General features: G+C 50.6%; 1 protein-coding gene across 1 annotated transcript in view; it reads left to right on the forward strand.

The window, feature by feature from the left end:
• The window catches only part of CSMD2 (CUB and Sushi multiple domains 2), a 588,433-nt gene that overhangs the window by 108,715 nt on the left and 460,699 nt on the right, over positions 1-19,019 (forward strand). The window lies entirely within an intron of this gene.

Consider the following 19,019-nt stretch of genomic DNA (forward strand, 5'->3'; position numbering starts at 1 on the left):
GATAGAAAACATTTCCATCACTGCGGAAAATTCTGCTGGACAGGGCCACGCTAGAGCTTCCGTCAGATTCACAAAGGGTCTGGGGTTCAAAAGAAGTTACAAAATATTAGGCTATCGTAGAGGCTGCTGGGTCCCTCCTTTCGCCTGCCTGGCACAGCAGAGGCAGCCCAGACATGAGATGGCTCAGCATTCCACAGCAGAACCAAGAGGGCAGAAGGAAGGGCCTGTCCTACCTCAGCCACATAACGGTGTCTCAAAGTCATGGGTTCTAGAAAGACCCAGGACAACCTGGACCAGAGCAAACAGGTGGTGGTGACTGAGCGAGCCTATGCAGGCCCCTGTGCAGGGTTTCTGCCAACTCCACGGGCTGTGAGTGGCTCCCAGATGTGTGTGTGCCAACAAGGGAGTCAGGCACAGAGAAGCCAGGGCTGTGGTGATCGCCAAACCCTGGTGGTCTGCCTTAGGACTGGACCATGAGGCGACTTGTGCATCTGGAAGTGTGAATTGCACCAACTTTTGGAACACCCAGAATGGAGAGGCAAGGAGGGGAGGTAGGGGCACCCAGTAGGGGCAGCCAGTGCTAGGAATAAAGCACGTGATACATGCCTTCAAGGGGCTGGCCTGGACCCTGTCTATCACAGGGTTTGTCCACAAAACACTGGAGCATCCTGTATTTGGGGATTTACTGATAAACTCTAGCTTCTTAGGCCTATAACTAACTGACCTTGGGGAGATTTTTTTAAACTCTCTGGGCCTCATTGTGGGGAGCAGGAGATCTAGTTGTTAAAAGGACCGTGAAGATTTGGCTCCCAGGGAAAGAGGCCAGCCCCTCCCTCCAGGGCAGAGTCCACCTTAGTCATTTGTGCCGGACAGCAGACAGACAGACAGACAGGCTCCCGAGGAGGAGGCACCCCCCCACCAGCCTGGGCTGTTCCCAGTCGGGACAGCCTTCTTACATTCAAGATGTCACCATGCCCATTGAAAAGTGCCATCAGGGCCCTGCTCTTGGTGGCTCCCCTTGGCTGCCGTCCCTGTCCCTGAACGTCTGCTATCAAAGCGGGTTTGATCCTCCACCCTCGTCGGAGAGGGAAGAGTGTAGATAAGGAGCCGAACTGCAGTTGGGGATTCTGGAGGAAGGTGAAGTCAGGTGAAGAGTGTCAGCTCAGAGCTGCTGCCGCTTCAAGGAAAAGATCAAAAAGGCCAGTCGTCTGCCTCTGAGATGACAGGAGATGCTTGACTTGTAATCCCCCGGGGGCAGGAGCGTGGGCTGCGGCCCATGGACGGGAGGGAAGGGGATCAACTTGTCTTAAGTGCAGATGGTACGCCAGGCCCTTTACACACATTATCTCATTTAATCCCCACGACAACCCCATGGACAGACGTTGCTATCTCCATCTTACAGACGTACGGGCTAGGACTCGCAAGTTTTGTGTTCAGTTTAACGCTCTTTGATGGCCAAGAATTTTCATGTGACTTTTCTGGTACTAAAGACTATCCTCTTTTCTTGCACTGCCCTCCTTGCAGGACTGGGGGAAGGCAGACACTGGTGACTCCATGTCAAGGGCAGGGGCGGACACAGGAAGCCTGCCTTGGCTTCACCGCCCCTCCAGGCTGGTGGGGGTCCTCCCATGGAGGCGACGAGAGAGGTGTCCAGCGCTTCTTAGCTGGGTTTGCTGGATAAAATACAGGACGCCCAGTTAATTTGAATTCTAATTTGTTTAAATTTTAAAAATTTAAATTTTTTTAGTGTCAATATCCTAAATATTTCATAGATACATTTATAATAGAAAAGTTATCCATTGTTCATCTGAAATTCAAATTTAATGGAGCATCTTGTGTCTTGTATATGTATTTGCTAGATCTGGCAACCTCATCAGCACTGAGTCCCTAGGAGTCCTCACCAAACCCTCCTCTTCCTCCTCCTCCTGACTCCCAGGTCTGACCTCGTCCTGCTCTGCCCAGCTCAGGCTGCCTGTCCACTGCAGAGGGTCTAGCCTCAGCTCTGAAACTTCAGCACGTGCACATTTGGACAGCTCTCTGCACATGCACACGTGCACACGCGCACAGATGCAGATCCACGTGCACTTGGGGTTATGCTATCCGTGCAGTTCTGTAATCTGGTTAATGAGGACGACGCTTCTCTGTGTTAACAAAAGTAGCCCTGCTTTGTCCTCGCTAATGAGTATCAGTGAGGGAGCCGTTGTGGGTTGCGTATATCACAATTATTTCACCAGTCGTCTTCTGTGGACATTTAGGTGAAGAACATCCTTGTACATACAACTTAAACCCTCATCTAATTATCTTCTTAGAATAAGCTCTTGGAAGTGCAATTGTTGGGTCAACGAGTGTGTAGCTTTTCCGTTTTAGTACATAATTCCGCTGCGTCTTCCAAAAGGTTAGACGATGCACACTTCCACCGACAGAGCGTTCCCTCCAATTTACCTGCACTGCATGTTGCTGAGTTTTAAATCATTTTCATTGATTAAAATGGGTGAAAAATGAAACCTCATTTGTTGTTATAATTTGCATCTCTTTGATGATGGGGAAGGTTGAGCACCTGTCATCACTTACTGGCCTTTTGTAGATCATTTTGTAAATTGCGTCTCCCTGTCTCTGCCTACTTTTCTTTTGGAATGTTAGTATTTTTTATCTTTCTTGTAAGTGATTTTGCATATTAAGGATATTAACATTATGAGTTCTCTTTTGATGTGTAGCGGTTTTAATTTTCATGCCACCAATATTAAATGTGTTTTCTTTTACAGTCTACTTTTGGTGTCATGCTTGCAAAGCCCTTTTCCATGCCAAGATCAGATAAATATTTAGTTAAATGTTCATCGTATTCTTTTAGAGTTTTGTTTTTCCATTTCACTTTTAAATCCCCCTGGAATTCAGTTGTGTGGGTCTTGGTTTCGGTGACTCTCTGTCTCTGAGCCTAATGCTTGCTGTGTGTCCTTCTGTCACTCTTTCTGAGTATATGGAAGCTTCCTACTTCAGTATGCCCCTGGTGTGTCTCTCCTGCCTAGTCTTGCTGTCATTTGGACATTATTTCTCCCATCCGGGCCCCAAGGCCTCCCACCTTCTCCCCACCCAACTCTCAAAGAGTGTATGGGATTGTTTCTGCCTGTTCTGGATTGATGAGCAGGGAAATAAGGGTTATAAGCAGATCAGAAATGTCAATTTGATAAGCATCTCTGCAGGTTTTAATGCCTAATCCTGGGTCCACTTTGCATTTTAGCAGCATTCATCTTGAGCACTCGCTCTGACACTTTTGTGAAGCAGAGCCCATCTCTGAGTGCTGGGCCCCAGTCTATTAGATCTGCTTAGTCGTCTAAATCTAGAAACAGGTGTATCTGTTTAGCTAACTTTGTCATCTTGGGATCTCACTATCAAAATACAGGAGGCGTCCTTAAAAATCAGACCTGTTCTATTTCACTTGTTATCTCCGTACAGAATCTAGAAGGATGAGGAATCTCTGTTTTTGCAAACTCCCTGGTAACCACAAGGGGAGAGGGGGCGTAGTACAATGATTAAGACCTTAGGTTCTGGGTTCAAACATATCTGGAATCAAATCCCATCTCTGCCACTCACTTGCTGTGTGACCTTGGACAAGTTATTTCATTCTCTGAGCTCTGGCCTCCGCATGTGTAAAATCAGGATAAGAATAATACTTCACAGAGTTGTGAAGACAAAGGAAGAGAACACACAGTCACGTGATGTGTTCAGTACAGGGCCTGGAAAATTGTCAGTGCTCGAAAAATGCCAGCTAATTAATGAAGTTGCCCTCATCCTCACCTTACTTGACTGGGGTTATTTCAGGAGCTGGAAGGAAAGATATGTCAACTCCTTAGGTCGCAATCCCAGTGCTACCCCAGCCCTCTGGCGCCTGAGTTTGTACAAAATCCTCAACCCCGTGGTTCATGGTGTGTCTAGTCTTACATACAGACTGTGGCTTCTTTGGGAAGGACCAGAGTGTTCTCCATGTCCCTGAGCCTCAGCTCTGCCTGAGAGAGTGCCCACCGGTTAGGGATGAGGTCTGGGGCTCTGTCACCTGGTAGGTGGGAGCTGATGAGGCCAAGGCTGGGAACTTTGTCTTTCCACGGCCTCTTCTCTTTGTATCAGAGATGTTGGCTTTGGAGCTACAGGTGCTAGTAACATGCCCAGTAGGCCCTAGACTTTTGGGGTCAAGGACTTGAAAGCTGTGACTGTCTTTCCAAGGACACACACACACATGAATGGAAACAACACTTTTCCATGTTTTTTTCATGTAATGCAGACACCCTGAAGCCCACCCATGAACCATGAGTCCACCTGAAAAGCTCAGCCCGGAGCAGCGACATCACACATAAAGCTGATGTAGAGATCTTTTCATTCATTGTGCTTTTATTGAGTACCTACTGTATGCAGTCCCTGATTTCTCAGCCAAGCCTCATCTTCAATCACAATGTGCCCCCTCTACCCTCTCCACACACACTCCCACAGGGGAATAGAAGGGGGGAGGAAGAGGAAGTACTCATTCAGTGTTGCTTCTGGAGAAACACCTTGGTGTGCTTTTGCTACCACTGGATGGTCAGTAATGCCATCTCTGCCTAAGGACCACAGCGTGGTGGGACAGGGTCAGACAGACACACCTGTGAGGGACAGGTGGACGAAGATGGAGCTCCTGGTTGTTGGTCTACTAGGAGAGGCAGGCTCAGAGCGAGCTTTGGGGCAGAATGTGCTCTCATGGCTTTTGGAAGTGGAAGCAGAGTTGAAGGTGATCACGCCACTGTGCACACAGGGAAATCAGGGTCCAGAAATGCACCCGTCCTGATTTATTCCTTCCTGTAATTCGACCTACTGATTCCTCCCTCCTAGTCCCAGCCTTTCAGCCAATGTCCTCATTCTGAAAGAGCTCCTCAATTCTGGGATATTATGCAGACACCTCAAAATTGGGCTAATGGAAGCTATTCGATTATATATGTGTGTGTGTGTGTATTGAATATGCAATTTGCACTATTCAGTGCTCCGGGCCAGAACAGCAGGCTTGATGAGGGCTTCTCTAGGGTGGGAGGCGGTGAACGTCCATTTCCTCTGCCCAGGAGGGACGGCCTGTGCTTTCTGAGTGAACCTGCTTCATTTCCGATGGCTCTGCCTTGGGAGTTGGAGAATATTCCTTTTAATCAGTACTGTGGAGTAGCAAATTAATACATAGAGATGTGACATTTGAGACAAATTGGGCAGCACTTCTCAGTAAGTGGTGAATCAGGATGAATTTCATATCACGTCTTCAATAATCCCACCAATAGTTCATCCTGCGCTGTGGGATTTTTCCCCTTGGGCGAAGGGCATTAACATAGCTTGAAGATGACGTCATACTGAACTCTAGTGTCCTGACCCTCCTCATCTCAGGGTGTCAGGAGGCACAGTGATGACGCTGAAGGAGAATTTTTAGGTGGCTGGATTACCTGCAGGTAAGTGTACATCCACATTACTTCCCTATCCCCATTCATTCCTTCATTCATTCCTTCATTCAACAAATATTTGCTCCGTGTCTGCTCTATGCCTGGTCCCAAGGTGGACTTGGAGAAATGTGAATGCATAAGAAGTAGCTCTGACCTTCAAGGAGCTCTGAGACCTAAAATTGTTGGAGAGGAGTGGGTCAGAGCTGAGGAACAGCGTTCAGAAAGAAGTGGGTTCGAACCCTGGCCAGCTATGAGAACTTGGGCTGGTCCCCCAACCTCCCTGAGCTGGTTTTTGCAAAAGAGAAACTCTGATGCCCACCTCCGTGGGTTGTAATGAGGCTGAAGGTGTTAACGCACGGGAAATGGCTGGCGCAGAGTCTCTCTTCCAGAAATACCAAGTCCTCAGCTGCTTGGGGAAAATTGCTCTCTGGCCTGGCTGGGTCTCTGGAGATCAAGTTCGAGCTCCGCCATGTCCCCACTTGTGACCTTGGACACAGCACTGAATGCTTCAGGTCCCTCCTGTGAAAAATGGGATACCCGCTCTTCATCTCAAGGGGGGGGGGGGGCGAGCATTCGCAGTAAGGTGTAGAAAGCATCTAGTGTGACATTGGACACGTAGTAGGCGCTCAGGGAAAGGAAGCTGTTATAATGGGGCCTGGTGTGTTTTGTGGGAGTGAAAAAAAATTCTTTCCCATGACAAAACCTTTGATCAAGACTTGTGGCTCTCTAAGGGCAAGAAATGTCACCTATCTTTTGTTTCTTCTGTCACCATGGTACCTTAGTCCAGGGCTTGGCATGCAGAAGGGACACTGCAATAAAAGCTAGTCCTTTCCTCCTATCCTGCATCTCTGCTAGTCCAATTCGGGCTTTTGTGCAGATTAGCACTAAGGGCCACCCTCAGGGGACACAGCCCTGTGGGCGGATGGCTTAGCGGATGGAGTACAGGCTGAGTTTTAGTTCTCATCACCCCTTTGCCTGGGTACCCTTTTGCAGCACTCAACCTGAATAGCTGTACGTGGGAGCCTGCTCCAGAGCCTTCCTCATAAGAGTCCACAGTCACTCATTGTCCAACGAAAGATCCAGAGAACCATTAGATGCTGGGTGCAAGGATCTTGGAGAGCTTTCACTCAAAACCTTCTAATTGCTTCCAGGAGGGAGTGCAAACTCCTTACCTGGCCATCCAACCCTGGACAGCACCCCCACCTCACCCCCGTCCTTCTCCAGCCACCCTGGACTTGGTCCGATCCTCAGACCACATTCTGCCTCCCCACACATCCCTCAGACACACACACGTCCCTGAGTCATTTCCTGAACCTTCCCTGCCTGACCTCGTCTCTCTTCTCTTCCTCTTTTTTTTCCTTCCAACCTCTACTTAAACCAAATCCAGAGGCTGCCTCTGGTGCACGACATTCCATTCTCTCAGCTCCCTGTACGCCTCCTTCCATCAGGCGCATCCCCCGTGTATTTTCCATCCCTAGTTTCCCTTCTCCACGCCATGTGTGCTTCCTGACATCCAGAACGCGCAGGGAAGCACTGAGATTCCAAGCTCAGGGTCTGGAGGAAGGATCAACTCCCAGCTCAGCCAGTTGGTAGCCAGCATGGGACTTGGAGGCAGACACTTGACCTGCTCTGCTCTCCCCTGTCATGGGAGGACAATGATAATAGAAACAGCTCCTTCTCCGTGGGGTGATCAAGGGGAACAAATGAGGCAACACGTGTCAAAGGTTCCTAACAGTGCCCGGCGAGGACTAAGCACTCAAGACACAGGCGTGTGGACTATTGGGGCCACTGCTCACGCTGTGCCTAGCCCACGTTCTGACACATGGCAGATGCTCAATAAATAATCATTAGAGAAGTGGGCGGATAAGTGATGGTCTCACCCAATGTGACAGACCCAGACAAGGAAAGAGATTTGCTCAAGGCACCTGGGACCATATTCCACGGAGTCTAAGATGCTCTTGGTTAGAAGATGCTGCTTAATTTGATGTATCACTAAGAAAGAAAAAATGCTGCCAATTAAAGTATGATCTGCCACCGATGATAAGGCACAGCCCAATGTCAAACATACTAAAATGTGGAAGAATGTGAACCCTAGGACCGTGAGATGTGGGAACTGCTTAATGGCCTCTGCCCACCCTCAGCTGGTTTGCGGCGGGCCCATCATGCTGACCTCTCCTCCGACCCGGGGCTCGCCGACGGGTGGGCCTCCTCCTCTTCAGCATTCAGCTGGCGGCTCTCGCTGGCCGTGTGATCACCTCTTCATTTATCCTCTCCGCTCCAAGTCTCATTACTTCTCAATTTTCTGCATTGAACTCTATTTAACACCTATTAGCACAGGTCTTCAACTGACAAACACCCTTTCCGCGGGAGGGACCAGAATGCCCCAGTCTTGACTCTCCCTTCCGTATCTGTGCCCAAGGCTGGGGAACCCATAGAACCCAAATGTGGCTCACTCAGGACCACTGCCGGCCCACTCCCAGTCCCAACTCATGGCCCCAGAGGCACCAGGAACACCACTGGGTGGGGACCTGAATGTGATTTCTCCCATTTGGATGGGAGGTGGAAGGGTCTGCCTTCAGCGGCTGCTCTGGCAGGGGGCTGTAGCTAGACACACACATCTGTCTCCCTCCTGGGGACCTCGGGACCCTGTCAGAGCTTCCTTCACTGACCTCCGCCCTGGAGGTTTAGGGGACACATGCCTTTCTGCCACCTGTTCCTTGGTGGGATTTACCTCTCTACCCAGGAGCCGAGCATCAGCTGGGGAAGAATGCTTCCAAATAGAAGTATTAGATGGAATATTCCAGTCCCACCTCTTCCCAGTAATTGATAATTCAGGGGTGATTAGCCACTGTTCTGGATTATTCTTTCCAACGCTTCCCTTCATTAGTGTGGATAATTGAGGGTTGAGCCCATCGACATTTCATTTTAACAGCATGAGAGAGAAGCACTTCTCACGCTACGTGGGAGATGCTGACTTGGAGACTTGGCGGTGGACAGATGACATCTCCATCCTTGCCCTTTCCATCCCGTCAATGATGGAGTTGTTTCACAGCCCTGTATCCTCATGCAAGCCGCAGGACCCATCATCAGCCCAGGGCCTCTGAGATGAAGAAAACGAAGACACCGGCGCTTGTGGAGCATCTTCCCTGTGCCTAGCAATGCAGACACTGACACATCACCTCCTTGTGAGCAAGGTCTTAGGATCCCCATTTTACAGATAAGGAAGTCGAGGCCCAGAGAGGTTAGTGACCTTGCCTGAGGTTGTACAGCACTTAAGGGCCACACACAGTTTGAAAATCAGTTTGTTTCCAAAGCCCACCTCTCTCCACTCTCTGCTGCCTCTTCAAATAAGTCCACGCAGTTCTCCAAGCCTGCCGCCCCTCCCACCTCTCTGACCCCGCGAAAAGGAGCGGGCACGGGAGAGTCAGGTGGGCCCGCACGCCCGCTGGGGCAGCTCCCAGGGCCTGCAGTCCCCTGCCTGGCCTTGCTGAGGACACTGTGGCTGCTGGAGACCCTGTCTTGTGGATGTTGGCTTTGCTTCCCTGCTTTTCAACCCTTCCTTCCAGCTCTTCATTTCCCGCCGTTCCCTTAAGACGTTTATCCAGACCCCTTTCAGGAGTCGGGCAGATTGGGCTCAGTAATGAATTAAATGACCAGAAATTAGTCTTGGAAAGTGGAGGGGGGCCGAGGAATGGGCAGGTCAGGCACATTTCAGCCTCAGAGCCTCCGTACATTCTGTTCCCTTTACCTGCACCTCTCTGCCCAGTGGCCCCATAGCTCTCTCCCTCAGCTTGTTGGGGGTCTCTGTTCAAACATCCCTTCTCAGAGAGGGCTTTCCTGACCACACTGTGTAACACAGCGTCCCCTCCCCGTCACTCCGTCACCCCTGACGGATGATGAGATAATTGATTCCTTGTCTGTCACCCTCACCAGAATGTGAGTGTCCGCTGTCAGGGCCTTTGTCCTTTTCGCATTGTTGTCGCTGTTCTCTGCTGGATCCTCAGCTCCTAGAAGAGGTCCTGACACATGTTAGGTGCTCAATAAATGTTTGGTGAATGACTGAATGAATGCAATCAAAGGCCAGAAGAAAGAACGAGCATATGTATTTGAGCGACTGCAAGTAAGCCCACAGGCTGCTAGTGCAGAGAGTGAGAAATGGGGGAGCAGGCGCTGAGCTGGGTGAGGTCGGGGGTGAGGGGTCAGCTCACACAGGGGCAGGAGGCCACGGGAGGAGTTTGGGCTTTATTCCCAGAGAAAGGGCGTCACCACAGGGTCTCGGGCAGGGGGTGACACGGTGATCTGTGCTTTAGAGACGGTGAGGAGAGCAGGGGCCGACTGGAGGCCAGGGGACAGCCGCGGATGGGGACCGTGGTCCAGACAGAAGTGACCGGACCTTCATCAGCTCTGGGGATGGTGCCGGGACAAGGAGAGACCTGGCCGGGCCTCGCCCCACTCTGCCCACGTTCCCTGCGCATGGCGTCCAAGCTTCTGGACCTGGAAGAACGCCCTCGATGTGGAGCAGCTTGTCTTTCCCGATGCTCAAACAAAAACATCGGTTCTACAGAACTTCACGTTGCGACTCTAACTGTCACCTTCGGAGTCCCAGCGAGGAGGTGAATGTTCACGTGTGGAGTCTCCGGTTGATGTGATGGGTATGAAGCCCTAGAGATCACACTTGGAAATTATGCCGAGAATTCAGAGCAGAGAGGAAGAGCAGATACATCGCACAGTGATGATTGTAAGGACGATAAGGAAAGCTAACATTGCCTCAGCTCTCCCCAGGTGCCAGCTACTCTTCTAAGTACCTTACGTTTTAACATTTCATCCTCACAACAATCCTATGACGTAGGCACTATGATTATCCTCATTTTACTGATGAGGCACAGGGAGGTTAAGTAACTTGCTTCAGGTCACACAGCTAGTAAGAGGTGAGATGTGGGTTCAAACCCAGGCAGTCCGACTTGAGCCTGCAAAAAGAATAAAATAATTTCACACAGCTGGGACTGTTGGATCAAAATAAAACATTCTACTATAATAGAGAGCAATGCTTGTGCTTTAAAGGGTCTAACGAAAGGAAAAGATGTACTAATCGGACTATATTTAAACATAAAAGTTCTGTATAATCAAAACCATCCAAAACGGAAAGAGAAACAAGTGACTGTTGAATAATATGCCAAATATGGCAGGAGTGGGTCAATCTCTATATTATATAACAAGGCCATACAAGGTGGTTAGAAAGATACCTGGAGTTCGCATCAGAGGAAATAGAGTCAGCAAATAAATATACGGGAAAGCTGCTTGGTCTTGCAGGTGATCAAAGCAATGTCAATTAAAACAATAAAATGACACTTTACCCCTGTCAAATGAGCTCAAAGAGCCTTAGAAGGATACGACACGACTGGAGCGGCTGCGGAGACATGGGCACACGAGCACGTTGCTGGTGGGGGTGTAAATTCGTCCCTCGGGAATCCAGTTTGACAACATGTATCAAGAGTCATAAAATGCTCGTGTCATTTGACCCAGTAATTTCCCTCCTGGGAATATGTCCTACAGAAATAATTCACCCGAGAAGAAAGTTATATGCCTGAAAGTGTTGATTTCAGCATTATTTATAATGATGAATAATTGGAAACTGTAAAAATGTCCAACAATAGGGGAATGACGAGGAAAATGATGGTATGTCTGCCTAATGGATGGATGCAGCCATTTGAAATGATAATCGCGTTATTTAGTAACACAGAAAGATGTGATATTATTTTCAGGGAAAAAAGCAGAATGCAAAATCGTTTCCCCATATTTATTGTGACCATGTAAAGTAGGTCTTACATGGACAGGACTGAATGGAAATAAAAAAGGAAACAATTGATGTGGGAGGGCAGTCCGATTGCGGGTGATTTTTTTAAAAGTTCCTCTTTATGGCTGCTCAAGTGTTGATTATGTTTTAAAGAGCAAATAGGAGAAAATCCAAAATCAAAGAGTAAAGTAAAATCAATAAGAATGAAATTCTGGCTCATGTGAAAACTATATAGAGGTATTGGCTGTGGGTATAACTTGAACCAAATGTCACATGGCTCTATTAATAGAAGTATAAACTCCAGATCTTGGGAGGTGGGTTCGTTCAGAGGAAGGAAACCCACATAATAAAGCAATGATCAGTAGCAAAGTGTTTTTGAGGGTCGTGGACTGTGTGCCCAGCATAAGACCAAGCACAGAGTACGTGTTTGAGAGGAAGGAATGAGAGAAATAATGATCATACAAAGAACAGTTAAAGGGAAGACCCGGACAATTTGTCACTTACAAGACAAATAAATGTTTATTCTGGACTGCTCCAGAGAACAGAACAATGTCCAATGAATAGATATTAGAGATAGATGAATTTCAGCCATGAATCAAGAAGAAATTTTACATAAGTTTTAATTATCATAAGTTGGACTAGGTTGCCTTGTGAGGTAATGAGCTCCCCATCTCTTGGAGATACTCAAGCAAGGATTTGATTGATCAAGCTCTTAGCATACTTCTCAAATATGTGTATGTGTTGGATTTCATCAGTTTAACATTCCATCGATTGTAAGATGCACCATTATTTTATGTACCACTAACGAAGAAAAAACACTGCCCGTTAAACTATGACACACTCTTGATTGTAAGACTCACCCCAATTTCCGAGTTGTTTCACTGTTAAATGTGAAAAAAGAAAAAATCAGTGAAATACTATATAGCCTGGGGATACACAGTGTATTTTGAGTGCCCAAAGCTACAGGTTAAACATGGTCCATCTTCCAGTCGTATCAGGGGTAGCAGTATTAAAGAAAATACACACACACACAAACACATATACAAACACACACGCAGACAAAGGGGGAGAGAGAGAGAGAGCGAGAGGGAGGCGAGTCAAATGCAAATGGGCATTTTTTAAAGGACAGAGCCCTTCAGAGACCTGTCCCACCAATGGCCGGCCACACTGGCTGGAGCGCCTGGACCCCAGGGGCATGCACACACTTTCTTCCCGCTGAGGGTTTCTTTGGTGTGAGGGTAAAGGCTGAACTAGACAGGGGGGTTCCCTGGATGCCTTCTAAAATTATGACAAGTCTAAGAGTGGCTGATTCAACGGCTCTGTGATTCCCTAACTCGCTGCTTTCAATCAACAAGTCCGCATCCATTAATCCAACTGACTTTGACTCGAAAGCATTTTCTAATCCCCAGTGTTGGCCGGGGCCCTGCCCGTCAAGCCGGTGGACACCCAGACTGCAGGGCTGCAAGCACGTGGCCAGTCCCCATCCGCAGCCCTCTTCCTACCCACATTCCTGCCTCCTCTGGAACCACTGCAGCCACTCCTGACCCGGGAGGCTGTGGAGGGCCCAGGAGGGCACGGTTGCCTCACCTGGGGCCTTAGCCTTCCTAAGGCGCAGGTAAGCCCAGACCCAGTGCCCACCGTGCCCCCTCCCTCACACCTCTCACCTAGCTCGTCTCCCACCCTCTTCTGGAGTCAGGGGGAAGCCGGAAGCCGCCAAGATAGTAGAATGAGCTTGTATTTGGGAATTAAACAGTTCTTGGGATAACCTGTCGTTCACTGAGTGTCATCTGGAGAAGGCGCTGTACCATCTCTGAGCCTCCGCTCTCCCGGCTGTGACACAAAGCTGACGCAGAGCACAGTGCGATCATAGCAGGGCCCATCGAGAGCCATGCCCGGGGGGTGGGGGGGGGCCGTGGGGGCTGCTTCCTCCAAGGTCTCTTCTTGCTCTGGGACCACATGACCCTCTTCAAAAGCTTCCATGTCCGTCTCAGAGGGAGGGCGAGCTGTGGGAAGTGGCCCTTCCTTTCTGGGGAAACAATGTCTGGAAGCCTGTGGTTTTTGCAGCTCCGCCTTCACAAACCAGGGAGAGTGCTCCCTTTGCTGTGAGGCATGCTCAGCTCTCTGGGAGAACAGCATGGACCCTGCTTGGAGGCAGACATGGCCTGGTGGCTTCTGGTGATGCACCTTGGGACACAGAGTATAGTCCTTGGTTTCTTGCTGTCCAGTGAAGCACAAACAGGAGAAAATGTTCCAAACACTGTAGAAGTTATGAAAACCTAGGTTTTTTGTTCCTCTGTCCATCCATCCATCTATCCATCTATCCATCTGCCCATCCATAAACATGCCTTGAGCACCTACTCTGAACAGGGCGTGGGACAACACAGAGGGTGAGACCCAGGCTTTGACCTTGGGCAGTCAGGATGTGACTGGGGAGACAGATAAGAAATCTGACAGCTGTGATGCACAGTGATAGCTGCCTGGGAGATGAGGCCATGGGACACGGTGGTGGCTTGGCTAGGCTTAAGGAAGAGACCTCCCTGGATGGACTTTGGGTTCCACACTGCCACCTACTGGGGGATGCCCAGGTTCTGAGTTGGCAGCACCCCTGACCCCCAAAGTCTGAAGAATGGAGATGAGCCAGTGAGGCCAGAAGAGTGAGTGTGGGGAGTGGGAGGTGACCAATCAGAGAGGGAAGAGGGGGCCAGGTCAGGCACAGCCTTTACGCTATGACTTGGCTTTTGCTCTGAGCGTGCCAGGGCCCGTTGGCAGGTTCTGAGCCGAGGATGGCCTGTTCTGACCGACCTTTACCACCTGCCGTGTGTGTGCTTATATGAAAGTGAGAGAAGGTGGGAGCAGGGAGCCTGGGCTGCTGCAGCGATGCAGGGGAGAGACCAGGGGGCTCAGACGGCGCAGCAGCAGTGGAGGGGCTGAGAAGCGGGCCTGTTCCACATAGATTTTGCAGGCAGAGCCAACAGAATCAGCTGGCAGATTGGATGTGGGTGTTAGAGAGAAGTCAGGGGCGGCTCCGAGGGTTTTGGCTGGAGCAGCTGGCAGTGTGGACCTGCCGTCAGTGCAGACACGGAAGCCCTTGGGTGGAGCAGGCTGGGGGTGCGGAGATGGGAGCTCAGTTGGGACCGTCAGGTGTGAGGTGCCCGCCAGGCCTCAGGAGACCTGGATGGAGAGAGCCTGTCTGCAGGTAAGTGGACTTCCTCAGCCGGTAGACGGTATTTAAAGCCGTGAGGTTAGATGAGATGACTTTGAGAGGGAGCGGAGGTAGAACAGAGAGATTCCCTTTACAACCCAAAGCTGCATTGGTCTGGGGTACTCAGAGAGGGCCCGACACCCTCTGGGCGCCTCTGAGAACCTGTTATGTCTGTTTCCCGGTTTGTGCAGCGGCTGTAACCTCAGTTCCTCCCAGAGGTCCCAGAGAGGACTGCTCAGCCTGCAGAGACCTGGGGACCAAGGACAGTGCTGGCCCTGCAAAGGGCAACTGGTCCCTGCCCCAATCGCTCCCTTGTCCCCCTGAAGCAGGTGCCCAGCCCCGGGCAGAAGCTCAGGAGATGGCTGAGCAGAGGGATACAGGGCCTCTGAAGAGTGGGAGAGCTGGTGGGCTCTACGCAAGGTCCTGAGAGGAACAGAGACAATTGTGTTGCTCGGAAGATGTCCCTTGAGCAGCGAGGCAGGTCGTGTGTGCGTGCGGGGGTGGGGGGCTGGGGCAGCCCAGACCAAGGCTGGCCGGCAGCATGGACACCAGAAGCTCGTCTCTGCCTGGCAGGAGCCGACTGCCCGAGGAACTGTGGATTGAAAAATCCGTCATGGGTGTGACAGTGAGTGCTAATACTTGAAAGGAAATCCACGACGTCTGTTTTCAAAGCCACGTTCCCCGGAATGCCGATCCGCGTTCGTTCCCGTGGCTGTGCTCCGGAGACGTTCCTGAACGCTTAGGCAGCTTGCTGGTTTTAGCACGCCGAGAACAGTTAGCAAACCTGTGGCTTGGCATAGGGCTGCTTTCTAAAGGCTGATCATTGGTTCACGAAAGTGAAGCCTTGGGGACACGTCACAGGTGGGGACCCCAGGGAAGCAGTGGTCAGTCCTGGTTACAGCAAAATGCAAACAAACCCGGGGAGAGGCAGACGTGTCCCTTTTGTTCCTAAGCTCTGACAGCTGTAACGAAAGAGCAGTTTGGGATACGGCCGTATTTCACTGGCTTTGTTTATGTGACTGTGTTATTGATGGAGAATCATTCATTTATGGAGCATCAAACATTTATTGAGCACCGACTGTGTACAGGCACAATTTGAAATCCTGGGCTTAAAGCGGAGCACAAAACAGATGCCCTTATGGAGCTTACGTTCTAGTATATGGAGCAGATAATAGACCAACTAAATGAGAAAATATACAATATGCGTACGAGTCCAAAAAGCAGAGAAGGGGGCAGGGCGGGTCCAGGGTGGCGAGGTTGCCATTTTAGATTGGGTCACTCGGGAAGCCTCCTTGAAAGGCAATATTTGTGTGAAGACCAGAAAGAGGTGAAGAGATGAGCCAGGAGGATGTCTGCTGGAAGAGTGTTCCACGAAGCAGGAACAGCGAGTGCGAGGCCCTGAGGTGGGCCTGACATGTTCAGGGAACAGCAGGGAGTCAGGGGTGACTGGAGGGGATGAGACAGGGTGAGACCAACAGGAGGCAGAGTCAGAGAGGCCACAGGGTCAGGTGACAGAGGCCCCAACAGACTGTTTTAGAGCCAGAAGAAAACGCTGAGCCATCCAGCCTAAATTCCCAGTTTTTCGGATGTGGAAACTGAGCCCAGCCAGGCAAAGTGGTTTGTCCCTCATCTCATTGTCAGTAGCTGACCTGTTTCTAACACTCAGGTCCCCTGGGATCCAGATTGTTCCTTTTCCGTCCACTCATTTAGTCATTCAGAAAACGTTTATAGAGGTTTCACTGGCTACTGGAAATGAAAAATAAACATAACCGGTGGAGAGCCCCAGCGCCCTAGGATGGGGAAAGGATGACTCTCGAGAAGATGCTCGTAGAGTCTCTTTGCTTTTATTTCCCGTCTTGATGAAAGCATTGCCAGAAGGTCACCGCAGAGCGAGTGGAAGCGGGCCCTTCTGCTGCCCACTTTACCCAGCTGATCTCTGGACTTCGGACAATTTTGGCATCCGTCCACCTCAACCCACCTGCACATCTAGAAGTTATTAGAGTTATCAGACTACAGCTCAGCCTCCAGCGGGAAAAGCAGCAAAGCGTGGAGTCATTGGATCGGAAACTGCTGGCACAGTGCAAGGCAGTGGGCATGCCCTGGGGGCCAGAGGCGGCCTTTGCCCGAGCTCTCTTGGGGGACAGGCCAGGGCACAGCCACCAGGTCTGTGGCAGGATTGACAGGGGCTGTGGGAGAGCAGAGGACAGGTGTCCCAGCCAGAGTGCAGGGGGGCGGGTTGGAAAAGGCCTCCTAGAGGAAGCAGGGACCTAACGGATGAGAGGAGAGACCAGGGCTTCCCGAGGCAAAGGGAGATCCAGACGCAAATCATTGAGACAGTCAGCGTGGTACACTCGGGCAGTTGTCACCCTGGGTTCGGGTCCAGCTCCATCGCTTATGACCTGTGTAACCTTGGGGAAGTCACTGAACCTCTCTAAGCCTCAGTTTCCTCATTGACAGAATAGAGGGAACAACAGAACTTGCCCTACAGAGTTACAATGAGGATACAAGAGGAAAATGCAGGTCACCGGTTGAGCCCATTATAAATGCTCATCATTATAATCCAGTAGGGGAGGGTGTCGAGGACCAGAACTCCCTGGCTGGGCTCTGCTTCCCAGAGGTGGTGCCCCGTGGCTGTCTTGAGGGAGGAAGGCCAGTGAGCTGATGGAGGAGGGGGGAGTGGAGAGGAAGGCGGTGCAGACTGCCGGGCAGCCCGAACCAGGACCCGGAGGCAAAGACCGGCATGGCGAGTGTGAAAAGCTCCACGTGGGTCAGGATTGTTAACTGAATAATAATAATTAGAAGGTAAGGAAGAGGATAAAAAGACGCTGTAAAAATAGGCAGGGTCTAGCGTGTAGAGGCCTGTATGAATAGTAGAATGTGACCTTTGTCCTCTGGACAATGGAGAGCCACTGAAGGGCTCTTAGAAGCAAGGAGGTGGTGTGATCGGACGTTTCGAAAGATCAGCCTGGCTGCGGAGGAGAAGATGGATTGCGAGGGTGCAAAACGGGAGGTGGGGACCCACCTAGGAAGAGAATGCGTTGGTCCAGGTGCGAGAGGAGGAGGCCTGAGCTGGGATAATGGCAGTGGGGATGGGGATGCCGAGAGGCTGGGGTTGAATCACATAGGAGCGAAATCAGCAGGACTCGATACCTTGTTACATTTGGGGTTGGGGGAGGCTATGAAAGAAGAGGAAGATCCAGAATGTCCCAGGAGGTGAAGCAGTTTTAGGAAAGACACTCCACATCGGTTTAGGAGTTCATAGCTTGAGCATGTATTGGTCAGGGTTCTCCAGAGAAACAGAACCAATAGGATGTATACATATAAACTGAGGAACTGGCTCAGGTGATCATGCAGGCTGAGAAGCCCTATGGTCTGTCATCTGCGGACTGGAGAACCCGGAAAGCTGGTGGTATGATTCAGTCCGGGACCGAAGGCCTGAGACCCCCCAGGGGAGGCAGAGGCAGAGGTGTACACGGAGGGAGCATCCCTGAGGCCCTGGGAGAGCTGGGAGTCATGTGCGCAGGTTCCAGGGGGTCAGGGCCTCCAGGAGAAGAGAGGGTGACCGTGGAAATGCAGCTGACCATCCAGGAAACCCAAGACCGCACATCTGCTGGATTCAGCTCTCGGATCACCACCCCAGGGTGAGTGGGGTTAGCTGCAGAGGGCTCCCCCACCCCCAATGCAGGGGACTCAGGCTTAATGGGAGGTGAGGAAGGAGACACAAGTGTCTGGGCATCTCTTTCGAGAGGTTTAAATGATAAAGGGAGATGTGGGGCCAATGAGACACTGGGTTTGTTTGGCTGTATTTTTACTATAGGAGAGACAAGGCTGGGTTTAAAAACCGAGAAGAAGCTTGCTGGAAAGGAGAGGAAGGGATGACAACGTCCTTTGTTGTTAGTTGAGACAGATTTTTTTGTACCTAAACCTGTTGTCCTGCCTAGTTCTCCTGTTGAACAGGACAGGACAATGATAGAGCCCTGTGGCAGACTGCTAGAGACTGCCCTCAGACGAACAAAAGTCCACTGACTTAATCTAGGTCATTTTCCTAGTCCTGAAGCCTAGCGTTTCTCCATCTTGACTCACAGGAACTTCTGCCCCTCCACAACGCTCTGGATGACGACAGACAGCACAGCACGGCTGAAAGAATATGGGGGCTGGAGTCAGGAACCCTGGGTTAAAGTCCCAGCCAGGCTCCTCAGTAAGGGGACAAGCTCGAATGAGACATTTAACCTTTCAGGAGCTGCGTTTCCTCCTCGATAAAAGTGGGGTTAAAGCTAATCCTCGCCATGCCTTCTTCACGCGGAACTGGGAAGGCTGAGGGGTGACGTATGGGAGGATGGGTGGTACCCAGAAAGTGCTGGGCAGAGCTGTGGTTTTTATTCCTCACCTGTGCGCACCTGGAGTCAGAGCCGCTGGCTGAGTGCAGAAAGCTGGCAGCACATTCCGGATCTTGGTTTGGGTTTGTGTGCCTTACGAAGCATAATCATTTGTTGGTTTAAGAGAGATCTCTAGCCTTTTTCAGAGAGTCAGACAATTTATACTCAAACTACAGCTTGACAGCCAGACTTGGAGATGCTCGTCT

This window comes from Equus asinus, chromosome 5 (genome assembly GCF_041296235.1).
Source record: "Equus asinus isolate D_3611 breed Donkey chromosome 5, EquAss-T2T_v2, whole genome shotgun sequence".
In the NCBI taxonomy this organism is placed as follows: domain Eukaryota; kingdom Metazoa; phylum Chordata; class Mammalia; order Perissodactyla; family Equidae; genus Equus; species Equus asinus.